Source organism: Sorex fumeus, unplaced genomic scaffold, assembly GCF_029834395.1.
Source record: "Sorex fumeus unplaced genomic scaffold, SorFum_2.1 ptg000055l, whole genome shotgun sequence".
Lineage (NCBI taxonomy): Eukaryota > Metazoa > Chordata > Mammalia > Eulipotyphla > Soricidae > Sorex > Sorex fumeus.
Window position 1 is genome coordinate 449,484 of NW_026606112.1, and position 16,042 is coordinate 465,525.

Here is a 16,042-nt window from a genome sequence, read left to right on the forward strand (position 1 = left end):
TGATTGAACATCTTAATGACTTCATATCTGAATTCCTTGTCAGAGAGGTCCCTAAGGTGGCTAGCACCTACTGAGTCTTCTGGACTTGTTTCCTTGTCGTCTCCCTGTGGTGGGGATTTGCGTTGTTTCTTCATGTTGTTGTGTAGGTGTAGGGCTAGATTTCTTGGTTTGAGTAGACTACTTGCGGCCCAAAATTAGGCCACGCCCACTTTTAAAAGCCACACACACTTCTAAAGTGGCCACACCCCCACAGATACCTGGTATGTGTCCGGGAAGTAAAGACTAGGTGGGGAGAAGAGACCAGCTCGGTTTGGGCAGCGGAAAGGGAGAGGCAAAGAGGCTCAGATCTGACAACCCTTATTCTTAAAGTGAAGAGTTTTGAATTAATTCTCTAATGATGTTCGATTTTCCAATGGTATTTTAGGACACAAAAATCAGCTGCTTCCAAATATGTTTCTTTCAGCAAAAGATTTATGTCATTGTAGGGGCTGGTCTAAGTGTCAGGGAAAGGTTTCATTTGGTAAAAGAATTGATTAAACTGCTTAGAACTGATTAATCTATTTCTCTGTATCTTTACATGCCATATAAGAGATAATGAAATCGACCCTGAATCAGTGGCAAAAAGAAGCTGTTAACTATCATAGCAAAATAGGGGGCAGGGAAAGGCCTGCGGACAATTGTAAATTGATAATGACACTGTAGTTGATAATGGGTGGTGAAGTTGCATTATATATATTAAACATTAATATAAAAAGTATGTCACTGTCCTCCGTTTGTTCATTGATTTGCTCGAGTGGGCACCAGTAATATCTCACAACAAATCGTGAGACTTGTTGTTACTGTGTTTGGCATATTGAATATGTCACTGGTAGCTTGCCAGGCTTTGCCGGGTGGGTTAAGATACTCTTTGTAGCCTGCCGGGCTCTCCGAGAGGGGCAGAAGAATTGAACTCGGGTTGGTCATATTGGCCGCTTCAATAAATATTAAACTTATCTATAGAGTAAAAAAAATACAATAGTACAGCGGAGGTGAGACGTGGAGTACATATAAAAAGATAGTGACATGACCAAGTGAAATCCCTTTCAAAGAGTTGGGAAGACCTGTTGGGAAGACCTCACCTACTTAACATCTTTCAGTGGAGAAAGCAGAAATTAAGACTGAGTAAGAGCCATACTTTTGTTTATCTTCCATGGAAACTTACCATAACTTATCTTCCTTGATGGATTTGTAAACATGAAATAATGTGGTTAGATAGTGTCTTAGGTTAAAACTTTCTTCTCCCCAGTTATGTCATAGCTGCTTTGTCATCTTCTAACACCAAATACAGATAAATTTTATGCTAAAGTGGTGTTTATCTTAGATATATTTGTATTTTTAAATTCCAAGAATTTTATTATAATTCATAGATATTCTATTATTAAAATGTCTTAGAGATCAAACCCACATCAACTGCATTTAAGGCAAGATCTCTACCGCTATATTATCATTCTGGCTTCTAACCAAAGTATTTTCGTATCTTCCAAACTCAGGAAGAACATTATTTTTTATAAAATGAGGAAAGTTTATCAATCGTCATAAATAAAAAAGTTGGAGGTAAACAGAAAAATAAATAGGAGGTTTAAAAGGTATAAGTTAGGAGGTAAAAATAAGTCCTCATACATGAATGTTATGTGACTGTCTTAATCACTTAATCACTTAACTTCCCGTTAGTCGTCGATTTGCTCCAGCGGGTGCCAGTAACGTCTCCATTTGTCCCTGTCACGTGCTAGTGTAGCCCAATGGCATCTGTTCGCGCCGGGAACATGAAGAGCCTCAAACCGATCATTCATGATCAGGATGAAGAAGTCTGACCATCTGGTAGGTGGGTGGCCATGCGGTCTTTTGACATCCTGTGGGATCCAGTCGGTAACAGCTCTAGTCCAGCAGTCGTCTTTAAATCTCATTACGTGGCCAGCCCATCTGATTTTTGACACCTTGGCAAACGAGACAGCGTCCCTGATTCTTTATCGTCGACGGATGTCGGAACTCTGAATTCTTTCTCTCATTTGAGTGAAACGTGATATTCCAAGCATAGCTCTTTCAATTCCTCTTTGGGAGACCTGAATAGCATTCTCATCCTGCTTACGTAGGGCCCAGGTCTCTGAGGCATAGGTTAATGCAGGAAGAACAGTGGAATAAAAGAGATGTACCTGGAGCTGGAGGTTCTTCGTAATTACAACTGGTCTCCTTCACCTTGTGACTGTCTGAGATTTTTAAATACATACACACACAAACTCATAAACTCATAAACACACAAAAAAAAACCATAAAGAAAATAACAAGGTTTTTGTCCTGAAAACTAACCCATGTGAGTAGAAAAAGAGAAGTAAGAATTGGGTTGGAAGAAACAGTCTCTATTACTGAAAAATCTTTTGCCAGTACCTTGGTGGTCCCAAAAGTAAGAGCTTTCTATTAAAGAAGCTCCTTGAAGGGCAGGGATAGCCTAGAATCAGTTCACTAAACCAGAGTTCCTTAAACTATAGATCACAACCTCATATGTGGTCAGTTAATTGAATATAGGGGGCACAAAACATTTAGCAAAAGTGCAAGATTTCTAAACGTACAATGACTGAACATTGACCCAAGATCAACTCTTAATGAATCCAAGTTTTTTTTTTTTTCTAGCAGCAGTTAAGCAGTGACATGGGTAGACAAGGTTTAAGAAGACCTGCACTAGAACATGCATAGTCTTTGGGAATAGTTCAGGATAAGTGAATCTTGGAGTGAATCTCACCATGGCTTCTGACCTGTGGTAATTGAAAAGAGCACGTCAGCTCTGCTGCCCACAGCAATTTCTCATCCTGAAGGCTAAGCAGTGACCACACACACACACACACACACACACACAAGAAGTCAGTTAGAAGGCACTGTTCTTAAGTTTTTGGCAGAGGTGTGAAAGCAATTTGTTAAACTTATGCCTTGCATGTGTGAAGCTTTGGGTTTACTCTTCACCACTACATCAGCACTGAACAACTCTACGAGTGACCTGGTCCCCAGCACTACTGGGTATGAGTCTGAAGCACTGTAATTAGAACTAAGATACAGTTATATATTTTTCCATTCACACTATAGAGTAGGTGAGCTTAATAAATTACATTGATATTTATATAAAGGGGTAAAACACAAAAGTCAATCATTCACTATTAGAAGCTTAACAGTAAAAATGTCATTTATCATAAAAATAGCAAAAATACAGAAAAAATAGTTTTCCAAAAAAAGAAATCCAGAAAGCATTATTTGTAATTATTTGTAATTCAGAAAGCAAATATTTGTACCTGTATTTTTAAATAATAGCTATATAAATAATGAGCTACAAATAAAATTAAGAACATCATATAATAGATTTTAGAATATTTATGTCAAAATTGATTTTTGATACAGCAAATTAAATTTTTAAAATCTATGAATATGAGAATATGTATTTGTGTATACATTTATAGACACATCAATTTCTGGTCACAGAGAGTCTATATTTTAAATGCAAATTAAATAGTGAATAAAATGCCTATAAATATTTAAATTTTAACAATGAATTTTAATTTTGCTATAGAGGACCCATAAAAGGAAAAAAAAAGGTACCTTTAAAACGTGTCTAATAACTGTGGAGTTCATGCCCAATTCAATCAGCTTAGTCAATGGCTGAATAAATAGCAGTACTCCTACATTATAAAAAAATGTGTTTAATAACCAAAAATTTTCCTATAGCTGTTTATACTCTGCTTTAATTTATAACTTACCTGAAGATGAAGCTCTAGATGCAGAATAAATAGGAGACAAAAAAGATATTTATTTGGGGCTCTCTTCCTTTTAAAGAGCAAAATTTCGATATATAATACAGTTAAATGTAAGGATAGGCTTTGTTACACAGTACTGAAAAAATCTCCAAAATATTAATGTCTTACCACAAGATTGATTTGTTTTTCATTCATGAGGCATATTTTTTTCAGATTAACAGACAGATCTCTTTCACAATATCAGGATCCCAAGATGAAGAAGCAGAACTAATTCAACCACTGTCAGTTTCTGTAATAGAACAAAGTTTAAACACTCATAGCTTAAAAATTACTAGTCAGAAGCTCTAAGTAATCAGTGGACAATCAAGAAATAATCCTTCTGGAAGCTAGAAGAAATAATCACAAGTTATTGACAAATATCTCTATTGACTACCAGAGTCTTTTCTTATCACTGGATATTTCATTTTCTCTCCTTCTTATAAAATAAGTCCCTTTCAAAATGGAGGAGATTATCAATGTAGCAGTCTAAGAAATCAGCATTTGCTCTTATAAGAAGTCTAGGTGTAGTATTTCATGCCTTAAAAATGTGACTTGAAAAACTGCTAATCTGCCCTTACAATCTGACATACAAAGTATCTAATAATTTTCTATGTTGAGGTAAAAGTTATCTGAAAACTGAAAATAGCAAATATGAATTCACTGTGAGTCAGGAATATAGTCATGAGTTATCTGGGATTCTGAGACAAGATCATATAAGACTACAAAGTTTTCACCAAGACCAAACCAAAGCCTTCAATGTTTCATGTGAACAGTAAAACATTCACTTTCACTCAGTGATTAATTAAGAGATTTTTTTCCCCCTTCGGGTTATTGTATTGAGAGTCTTCTTTGCTCTGAAACCATTGACTAGAAACTTCTATTGGTTCCTTAGCAAGTGGGTTTACTTAATGGGCAGTTATAAACATGGCATCTGATTTCAAAAGAACTATCAAATGAGAGGGTAAAAGTGCAAGTAAAAGCGCAAGTCTTACTCTTATAATCTAATGTTGTAAATGATATCCAAATACTTTGGCATCTTGCTATTTGTCAAGCTGAGATTCTAAGGGAAAGGAATTTTCAAGAACTTAGAAAATTCTTAGAATGAACATTAGTAGGGCAGATGTTACTGAGTACTACTTCCAATTTTTTTACACCTGCTAGTGGTAGAAGTAGTTCAGGATAGCTTCCAAGAAACACTTTGGAAAGAAAAAAATGAATATATCATCTTCAGTTTTATAGGGATTCAAACATTGCATTGGACAGGTATTCAAAAGACTTTTGGCCCCAAGTGTGTGGATTATTCCTAAAATATTTGATATTATTTAGGGAATATGCTTTTATTGTGTTGCACCATGATAAAGCTATAATTCTCATAGTGTTATTCCTTCTCTGAACTTTAAGCATTGATAAATACTAAAAATTTGTTATACTTAAGACTGAGGAACTTTCTGAGATTATCTTATGTGACTAGAAAGTTAGTAATTTAAAGATTATTTTATGTTTTGAACGCGTTTATTGCTTAGGTTCATTATTTTTGTTGTTTTTTGTTTTACTTTATTGTGCACTATAAAATGTAACAGAAGTCATATATGTTATTACCATTCCTATGCGAAAAATTATACTTGTAGTAATTTTCAACTGAACTTCAAAATTTCTTATCCTTTCTTTTTGTTCTTGTGTCTAAAAAAGGATTTTTAAGGAGAACTTTAGTCTATTTAGAGTGCTAACAATGATTGTACTACCAGTAATTTGATTAGATTCCTCTGGAATCGATGGTATTTAATTGGGCTCCATTGTTCAGAGAAATTCTCAGTTTCCAATTAACAAAGAAAGGTGAGGAGTTGCCTGTCCTGGCTCTGTGAAAACTACAAGTATCTGCATTTCCAGAATGATTTACTTTCTTTAATTCACTTCAAATTATGCTTTTTTCCCTCTTCTTGAAAACTTTTTTAAATTTTATGATAGGAATGATTACTCAGTGACCTCAAAATAGCTCTCTACCACTACATGATCATCCCTAGTTACTGACTATATTCCTGGTGAGTCTTTGAATGCTGCTAGGGTGCCCCTTTGCTTTCTTAGTCATAGAAATGAATCATTTATTGGGAAACCCAACCCTCTGCCCTCTAAACTATAGTCAACAATAGGGAAACAATGCTACTAATTTCCTCTTTGTTCTGTTTTGTTTTCTTATTTTGGGTCGCACCCTAAGATTCTCATGAGTGGGCCAAGTGCAAGTCAAGCTATATACTCCCCGAACTATCTCTCTGGCTTCTAATTTTTTATGTTTAAACTTCCTTCAATGCTCTATTCTAGTTGGTGATGCTATCTATTTTCTTTAAGAGTCAGTTTGAAGATATTTTGCATTGCATAAGAGGAAACCCTATCCTGTTAGCATTTGATGATGGTTTTGTGATCCATTAACAAGTTTTCATCCTAGGGCCCTTGTGTGGGTTTGTTTGGTATTTTTTTTAAAGGAAATCACCACTTCTAATTATCATAAGTTGAATGCTTAACATTGTGGCAAAAAGGAGGAAAACATAAAACTATGGAAGCTTAACTTACTTTATTCTACAATGTCATATGAGTTGCTTGGAGACCTAATTATTATAGTTCCCTTAGAGACCATTTCTGCAACAGAGGTAAAGATAGTTTCATTAGTTCTTATACACTCAATCAAATCTTAATGACTAGAAAGAAATGTCATTCACTGTTTCAAATTTATATGGCCACATTTATTGTTAAGGAATCGTGGAAGTTAATTTGATCATGTTATCAAGGCTAGGAGAGAAACAAATACTTGGTGAATAGCACTATTAACTGCAAATATACTTTTAATCAGGAAACTGCGTAGGTTGATATTAGTTTTACTATTGAAAATAGGAAGAAAATTAACAGAGAAAGGTAAGCTTGACAGCTTCATGCCATGCAAGCAAGTAGTGGGACAAAACCAAAATGAAACAGCCAGTGTCAATGGAAAGTCTGCTTCCTAAAACATTACTGATTTTACCTAGCAGATGAGAAAAAAAATGTAAGGTTCACTGAAATTCGACTAGATTAAATACAAAGTAATGTAATACTATTTTGGACACAGTTCTTTTAATTCACTACTTATCCAATGTCTTTTAATAATTATCTAAGAAATAAATCTTTGACTTTATTCTTACTAAAACAGCTTTCTAAATATTCAGTTTATTTTGATGCTTTTGAATTCTTGCAATGAGCCAAAAAGTAAGTGTCAAATTCTTCTTGCTTAGGAATAACATTCTTGTATGCAATCACCATTCCCACTCCTAAATCTAATCATGGAAAAGAGATTTATGGCTATGTAGTTTATGTCTTTAGCTAAAAATTAAAAAAAATCATGGGCTCCAATTTTTATATGATTTTCTTTCCATTTCATCTTTCAATCAGATATTTAAAGAAACTAGAGGGGCTTAAATCAGGAAAAGACATATTTTATGCTAAACATAAAGTTGTAATATCTGGAAACAGAACTTGAAGAGTAAAATAAATTAGGATAATAAAAAATGACCAAAAACTTAAGTGGAAATCATTGAATACAGGGCTATATGATGGAAAAATTATAAAGTAAAAAAATTAATTGAAATTCAAGTGCATCCGTATAAGTAACTAAATAAAATCTCAATGAGCTAGAAAAGGGATTAAATTGTTGGTACATTTACCCTAAATATGCAACAAACTATCTGGTTGCTTACAGAGCTTTAAAATTTTAATTCTTTGTATGTATTTTTAAAAGAGTTTTATTCCTTACAATACAAAATGCCATCAGAGTAAAACTACTAATATCCATGTTTTAAGTTCCTGTTGAATTGATTCATTCAAGAGCCCACTTGCCAGTTCCTTGAACTGTTCAATAAATCTGTCTTAAGTAAGATGATCTAAAACCTGCAACAGATGCATTGATCTAATCATCTGTAACAAAATACCCCCATTTAGTGTCATAAACATTTCACTATCCAAAAGCATTGGCATTTAGTAGACCAGAGAGCTGACTCACAAGAATATTTCTTTAATGCAGCCAAAACAACAACCAATAACCGTTTTTCAGCATCCAGCAGTTGCTGTGAAGCATGAAATATTTCCCTGTAAAGACATAAGAATTACACAAGTAAACTTAGACATGTTCTTTTTAGATAGGACTCAAATAAAATAATAAGTAGTGTTACAAGATACCACATTAGTGAATAATTAGAAATAATAATAGAACAATTAATAATAGAATAATTAATAATAGAATAATTAGAAATAATAATAAGTAGAACAATAACTCAAAATGTGCCATTTAGTATTAAGAGCTCTTATAATGAATGCATATATGACTTAGTTCATAACTAACATTGCTTATCTAGATGTCTTAGGCACCTCACATGCAATGTAAGCCTTTGTCTGCGAATTTATTTGAAAGAATTTATCAGAAGCATAAGGGGGAGGATCGGGGAATGAAGACTGTACATAGGGTAACATAGGGCAGCAAGGTTTGAGGCCATCTCAGTATGGTGGTATGCACACATCTTGCATTCAATCGTATAAAATTTAGCAATATTTTAACCATATTCCCTAAACTTCAATACATTGTGTTGATTGTTTTTGGAAGGGCTCAGGACTTACTCTTGGCTCTGTGCTCAGGGATGACTCCTATCAGTTCAGGGAACCATTTGGGATGTGGAGAATCAAGTCTAAATCAGCCTCATGCAAGGCGAGTGCTTTACGTGCTGTACTATCTCTCTGGCCCCTGCATTACTTTCTTTTTTCAAAGAAAACTAGAAAAATCAGTGTGCTCTTCCATTATTTAGTGTGATACTTTTCAAAATGAAAATCATTTGGCAAGAAAAATTTAAATGTTATTCAAAAAGCTATTATAAGATTAGCAAACAATACTGGGTGATGCTGATCTAAAGAAGATAGCAACTAAGTAAGTCATGATATAACATTTCATTTGTTTTATGTCATGTTGTGTGTATAATTGTTATTTTTCCTTAGAGAAATAGAACAGAATGTTATCATTGATACTTGTAAAAATTAACATTTTGAATAATGAAATTGGAGAGAGTCAATGATGGTTTTGGCAACACTCATTAGAAAACGGGTGTAATCATGACTTTCAGACAAATGCAAATGCCTACATATATAAATACATTTACATTACTAATTAGAATCCAGTAAAACAAATTATTTATGAATATGTCTCTTGGAAGGGTAGAATAAGATGGTCAGTTTAGAAATAAAGCTGTTTAATACTGTATAAGTCAAGAAAATAAAAATCATTGAGCGAAGAGATAGTACAGCAGTTGGGCTTGGCCATCCCCCATGTTGGACCTCTGACACTTGAGCATCAACAGGCATTGCCCAGAGGCCCCTGAGTGCCCCTCTAAGCACCAGTGAGGCAGCTCAGTGCCATGGAGCCTGGTCAGCATCAAATCCTTGGCCCAGCATCTATATTGAACAAGTTCAGGTGGCAATCACCAGTAAGAAAGTCATCATACATTCTTTAGCAATTAGAAATCTACAGTTAATTACTTACCTTTGTATTACATAGACCTCATCTGGCAGTAAATACCCAAGTCAAGTACACAGGTCAATAATAATAATTCAAGTTTAATTCAGAGAATTGTGTGAGCAATGTCTGATGCATCTAAAGAACATACGAGTTTATTTGATTTCAAAACTGGATTAAAAACCATTGTAAAGAGTAGGATTATTATAATCTGACTCTCTAGAAAAACAAAAGTTCCTTGCAAAAATGGGAAATTTGGAATCTGTATCTATAGAACATAAATTGAGTCTGAAGAACTGCATAAAGGTTTTCTCAGGACATTTTCTAATGAATAGCCAATTATAGAAAGGATTTGAACAAATAATTCATATGTTATCCAGAAAAAATTGAGAACTAGATAATTTTTCTCATTTTATTAGTGTAAATATAATAATCAGGATATTGTCACTGGAGACAAATATTTTATGCTTATACCTCAATAAATATCCTAAAAAAGTAATTAACTCACAATTTTGGAAAATAAATAAGCAGGAACAAATAATATCAGCTTTAGAATAAGGTTAGCACAAACCAAAAGAGAATATAATAAATACAAATAATGTAGAATACATTGCTTTGTTTGATTTTTAAAAGTAAGAATAAAAGCAGAAAGGGTCAGCACAAATGGTTAAGCACAATTGAGATACATCAAGTATTATTTCAAAAAATTAAAAACAAGGTAGTTGCACCTAAAAAAATGAAAAAGTATACAACACATTCAATTATGGGCTTTAAAAAGTTACATTGAGAGTCCAGAACATGAGTACAATGGATAGGATACTTGCCTTGCACGCAGAGAACCCTGGTTCTATCCCTGGCATCCCATATGGTCACCAAGCACTGACAGAAGTACTCTAAATGCAGAGCCAGGCGTAATCCCTTAGCATCACCAGGTAGTGATGCTCTCCACCCTTCCCAAATTAAAGCAAATATGTGGAAGACATATTACAAAGGAAAAACATTTTAGAAATTTTGGAAAATACTTAAGAAACTAGGTTAAAACTATGAAAAATAAAATGAGAATCTCTGATTTAAAAGCAAGAACATTTGAGAGAATATATATAACAATACTCAAAAATTTATGATAAAGGAAATATGCTAATTTGCTGAACTAGGAGAATCATGAATCTAAAATAAGATAGTCATTAATAGCAACATTGGGGACTGGAGAGAAAAGATACTGCAGAGGCTAAATCATCTGCCCTACTTGTGATTGAAGCTGCCTAGGATCCCTTACACCACATATAGTTCCCTGAGCACAGTCAGAAAAAATCACTGAGCACCACAGCTTGGTATGGTCCCAAGCCCGACTTTTCTAAAACAGGTATTCACATTCAGGCATTTCATAAAACTAAGAGCTGCCAATAATATCAAAAATCTTAAAAGGAGTCAGAAATACTGATAGATTTCCCAATTAATAATTAAAATTAGGGCCAGAAAGATAGTCCAATGATAGATTACCTATAGCACTGTCCTATTCTTCATTGATTTGCTCAAGTGGGCACCAGTAATGTCTCACAACAAATTGTGAGACTTGTTGATACTGTTTTTGGCATATCGAATACATCACGGAGAGCTTGTCAGGCTTTGCCATGAGATTAGCTATAGAAGGATTAAAATTAGGGTCTGGGTGGGTGTGATATTTGCCTTGCATGCAGTCAACTCAAATTTGATCCCTAGTGCCTCAAGCACTTCCAGGAGTAACCCCCTATCACAAAGGCAGCTGTGGCCCCCAAACCAAAAATAAATAAAATTTGACAATTGATTTCCTACCAACGTTTATAATCTAGAAGAGCTTTGTCATAATTTCTTTTTTAATAAAATTTTTTATAAGTACTTTTGAGAAAAATACTGAAAGTATATTTGTATAGATGCATACTATACAAATGGGTGTATTAAAGTGAATAGAGCTCACACTACAGTAACAGTGAGTGTATTAGCCTCTTAATATAAAGTTAAATGAGGCTGTAAGGTTTCCCAAATCTAACAGTCTTCTACATTATTCAAAGCCAAAAGATTTATTTTTTCAAATTACCCATTAAAATTTTGCTTTACCTTGAGACAGTCTGTATGGACACATAAAATCAAAGATTTCTTAACAAATTCGCTTTCCCACAACAGAAAAAGAAAAAAAATGATGTTTGATTCTTAGCAAAAGTAGTTCTAAAATTTAACTTTGACTAATGAACCTGAACTGCGATTGGCCATCCAAAGCTAAGCACAGAGTGAGGTTTATTTAAAAAGTGTTAACATGAAAACTTTACCCCAAAACCTAAAATTTAATTTTACTTCATAAAAGGGTCAAATAAAATTTGTACAAATGAACAAAGGGCTTTTATACAAATTAATTCCAGAAACAAATGACCTAAAATGTATATATGAAAAAAAATAGCCAAAAAAAGACAGTCATAGAGCAAAAAAAAAATTCTTCAAATTGTCAATTGTATGAATAAGTCTGAGCATACAATAGTTAGAAGAAAATAAATGTAATGTTTTGGTAGTGTAGCTAAAAATAAACAAAGTTGCATCATAAATATCTAAAATAAAAGGAATAAATTATTTCAAAGTGCTTTCAGAATATTTATTCTTTTAAGAGGTAGAAATATTAATAAAATTTATAGTTTATTTGAAAATATATTCTAGACAGTAGAGAAAATATGAAAAATTTAAGGCTTAAAGACTGATAGAGGAAATATAATGAAGTACTCATAGTTTAGAAAATGACCAAAGAAAATGACAACTTTACTAGTGATAGATATGTTAGATCTCAGCAACCAACTGTATTTCTACTTTCATGTACATATATTGTCTTCAGGAAGCTTACCTTAGCTTTGGTTCATCAGAAAGTTTCTAGTTCTCTTCAGAATCCAGCTGGAAAACTGTATTCTTTTTCAGAGATTCTAAGTTTTCTTGGATCACAATAGTTTAGATACACAATATTGTTTTTATAGTTTTTCTTATCCGGAGGAAATGTACAACTAGTTTATCATTGAATGTTTATCAATATGTTTAGTAGAACTTTTTTTTTTTGGAGGATGTGGGGATAAGAGCACACATGTTGGTGCTCAGGACTTTGTGTTCAGGGATCACTCAGGATGTGCTGAGGGGATCATATGTGGTGCCTTGAAGGGCACTTTGTTGAGCTACATGCAAGACAGATGTCTTACCTACTATACTATCTCTCTGGTTCAGAAGAATATATATGGTCAATGAAGAACAGGCAGTAGATCAAATAATAGAAAGAAAAAGTTTTTAAAAGATTGTTTCTAAGAGTTTCCAAGTTCTTAGCATGACTTTTTCTTTTCTAAATGTATTTTCCTTTGAATTGCCCTAGCCAGTACCATATTTGAAAGGCCATCAGCAACAGATTAGATTATTTCTTAGAGAAGTTCTAGGATTGATGATCCTCAGGATCATCACAGAGGACCAATGAGATTATAGAGTATGGGTGACTTTAGTCTCTGCAATAACCTGATAATATTTTTAAAGCAATTCGTTTCCAGGTTAATGCAATATAACATGCTTAGTATATATTGAGAGGGACAATATTGTTTCCCAAAGAACAACATGAAAGGAAAAATATAAATTCAATATGTCTCAGATTTTTACTTATTATTCAGTGACACCTCAGGGTACTTTAAAATTCTTTTCAAAAATTCCATTGCTTTAAATTATCTGTATTACCTGATAACCTTTTGGTATTGTAAACCATAAGGCCTAAAAGGAGAGAGAGAGAGAGAGAGAGAGAGAGAGAGAGAAAGAGAGAGAGATAAAGAGATAGAAGTGCCCTCCATAGAGGCAGGTGGGGTGAGGACAGGAGGGAAACTGGGGACATTCTGGGACATTCGTAGTCGGAAATGTACACTGGTGAAAGGAAGGGTGCTGGAACATTATATGACCGAAACCAATCATAAAAATATTTTTAACTGTGTATTTCACTGTGATTCAATTAAAAAAATAAATAAAATTTTTTAAAAAATCTGTTTTGCCCATTTGGTTCACCTATAATAAATCTTAGGATAAGTATAAATTTTATATAGTTCTGGTGAGTAGTTATTCAAATTATATTTTGAATTTGAAAATATATTTCAAATTAAGAAATAATCACTAATTCTGCACACTATTTGGAAAAAATTCTAATTAAAACTTCCCCTGGAGTTATCCTAGATATTGCTATAAAAATTTTTATATAGTGATGATTAATGAGCTTAATTGGAAAGAATCTTCTTTGATTTTTAAAAATAACCTTAGTGAATAGTCCTCTCAGAAAATAGTATTCACAGTACATATTTTATTTGAATGCAGCTTTGAAAAGTTATCATGAAATTTGATGTTTATTTCTTAATGATATACCTCATAATGGATATCTTGTGCAAATAAAACTGAAAGTACTTTGAAATTTGTCTTTCTTCAAAATGAGTGAAACATATGAGAGATTAGGCACATCTATGAATAAAGGAACAGAAGTTTTGCCTTTTCAAAGAACCACAGTATGCTTAATATATCAAGAATATGTTGCATTTATGTATGTTAAATAATTCATATATGTATACTAAATAATCATGACACAGATTTATTAATTAATTGATTTAGTAAAAAACTTTAAAATACCTTACCATAATGAATTATGGTAAGGTATTTTAAGAGGTAGGACTTCACACTTCAGATTAAGTCAGTGAAAGAATGTGGCTAGAGAATGGTGTGGTTGTCATGTCATGGATGTTTGCCTTCATTTTGATGGACTGTAGGGGAGAAATATAGAAGTCACTCAGAAAAGATGGCAACATATTTAAAATATTTCTGTCAGATACAAACTTCTATTCCATGCGCAATTGCTAATTGGAGACAAAGAATGAAATATGGAATATAGACATGTATATTTGCAGTTTCTCAGAGTTGATAAATGAGTTTTCTTAAAAACTGAAGGAGATGAGCATTCCTTAAATAGAAAAAGTCTCCACTCTCCCTGCCTTTCTTCTACTATAAAAACTGTATCTGTGCTTTTCCTAGTTATTAAGCACACTAAAAGTGGTATAAAAACTAAATAGAAAACAAAATTTCTTAATACTTCTCTCAAAAATAATACAACTATTTGACATATAATTTTTTATATTTTCCTCTTTCTAATGCATATACTTTGTAAAATATGAAAATGACAATGCAATTATATATTTTCCCCGGTGCTCCTTTAAAATCTAACATAGCAGCTTAGTTTGTACAAGAAAGGAGATAATGATAAAGATATCTTCAATTCTTTAGCATATGTCAAAGGTATTATGTCTTAAGTATTTAAAGTGTTTTAGATAGATTAGCAAATTCATACACACACACACACACACACACACACACACACACACTGTCCTCCAGTTGTTCATTGATTTGCTCGAGCAGGCCCAGTAACCTCTCTTCTTTGAGACTTGTTACTGTGTTTGGCATATTGAATATGTCATGAGTAGCTTGTCAGGCTTTGCCGTGCGGGCGAGATACTCTCGGTAGCTTGCTGTCTCTGTGAGAGGGGCAGAGGAATCAAACCCGGCTTGGCTGGGCTGGCTGTGCGCAAGACAAACATCCTACCGCTGTGCTATTGCTCCAGTCCAGCAAATTCATAGAACATATTAAAATTAACTTAACATAATTTTGCTGAAAATTAAAATAATGATGTTATGTACTCAGAAATCATTGTATGTGAACCATGAGTATTTACCAATGAATCACTGAGTACAGTAAGTATAGTACAGTAGGTATAGTAGAATAGGTATAGTATAGAAATCGTAACTGAGTTATGATTTCAGCACAGCTTCAACTTTACGAAGGTGAAGTAAGACACATTTGTTCTACGATAACACTGAGACTTAAAACAGTGTTTTATTAATTAATCAACTAATTCAACACTTTGAAAAGTGGTTTAATTTTGTTTCTTGAAGAATAACTTCTTATTCATAAGTTCTTTTGTTAATTTCTCATTTTTCCTTACATAAATTAAAATTTATGGTTCACGGTCACGGTTCTCCCATTGTTCATCTATTTTGCTCGAGCGGGCCCAGTAACGTCTCCATTGTGACACTTGTTACTGTGTTTGGCATATCGAATACGTCCCGGGGAGCTTGCCAGGCTCTCCGAGAGGGGCAGAGGAATTGAACTCAGGTCGGCCATATCGGCTGTGTGCAAGGCAAACAACCTACCACTGTGCTATCGCTCCAGCCCAAAATTTATAGGTATCACTAATATTTTTGTCTACTGAAGAATTTAGGGTAGATTTGAACAATATTACTATGATTTTGAAAAATGTAACACAGATAGGGAGAACAAAAAAATTATCTTGTGGCAAAAGTGATGTTCATATTCATGAATGGACTATAAAGTAATCAAATCAAGAAAACCAGTGAGGACAGAAATTGATAGTAACAGTTGACTATTAAGGCAGTATTGTTAAGAATAACTGAGTCTGGAAAGGTCGAACTACAGCTGAATCTCACGAAGACAATGTTCATGAGAAACAATCTCGTTCCTGACATTTCATTCGCTCTCAATGGAACAAACATATCCGAATGCAACAGTTATGTGTCGAGAAGTCAACATGATGAATCACCTGAGTTGCGCAGGAGGAAGAGAGCGGCTTGGAATGCCTTCAAGAGTGTCGAAGAAATAGCTAAGAGAACCAAGAACTTCAGAC